The following is a 676-nucleotide window of genomic DNA, read 5'->3' as shown; positions in this document are numbered from 1 at the left end:
AGAGTATTAACCTCTCTTTGGTATTTGGAACATTAGGTGCTCTCCCTCTACTACTTCTAGATGATAAATGAGTTAGTTTCAATGGGGCTGATCAACAACTTTGGTCTTTCATGTGCCACCCAGAAACACTGATTAGCATATATCACGTGGCCTGAGGCACTATCCTAGATCCTACGTAAAATCACAGTAAGACTGCCTTTATGAGAATAATATGCAAGTAAGCAACAAAGACAAAATCCTCTGAGCATGCAGAAAGGAAGAAAGATCAAAATGTGTAACCTACTTGGTTTCTAGACAATAATCAAAAAAGGTTAGGCTCTCAAAAGCCAAGCCCTTATTTCATAAACACCCTTTTACACTACCTATTAACATCTTACATTAGTAAGATACACTGGTTACAATCACAGAACCAATATCAATACATTACTAACTAATTCATTACTAACTAGTTCAGTTTATTCAGATTTTCTTAGCTTTCACCTAATGTCCTTTTCCTGTCCCAGGATCCCATCCAAGATGCCACATTACATTTTAGTTGTAACTTAGGTTTTAAAAAACTAGCCCAATGGAACTTGGATTAAAGACCCTTCACTTTCAAGTAGATCTTCCTCTAAGTGTATGTATTTTCCAAGGCCTTCAATTAGCACTCAAAATTAAATCCCTTTATCTTGACAAC

This window comes from Physeter macrocephalus, chromosome 14 (genome assembly GCF_002837175.3).
Source record: "Physeter macrocephalus isolate SW-GA chromosome 14, ASM283717v5, whole genome shotgun sequence".
Taxonomy (NCBI): Eukaryota; Metazoa; Chordata; class Mammalia; order Artiodactyla; family Physeteridae; genus Physeter; species Physeter macrocephalus.
This window is presented reverse-complemented; position numbering follows the sequence as displayed.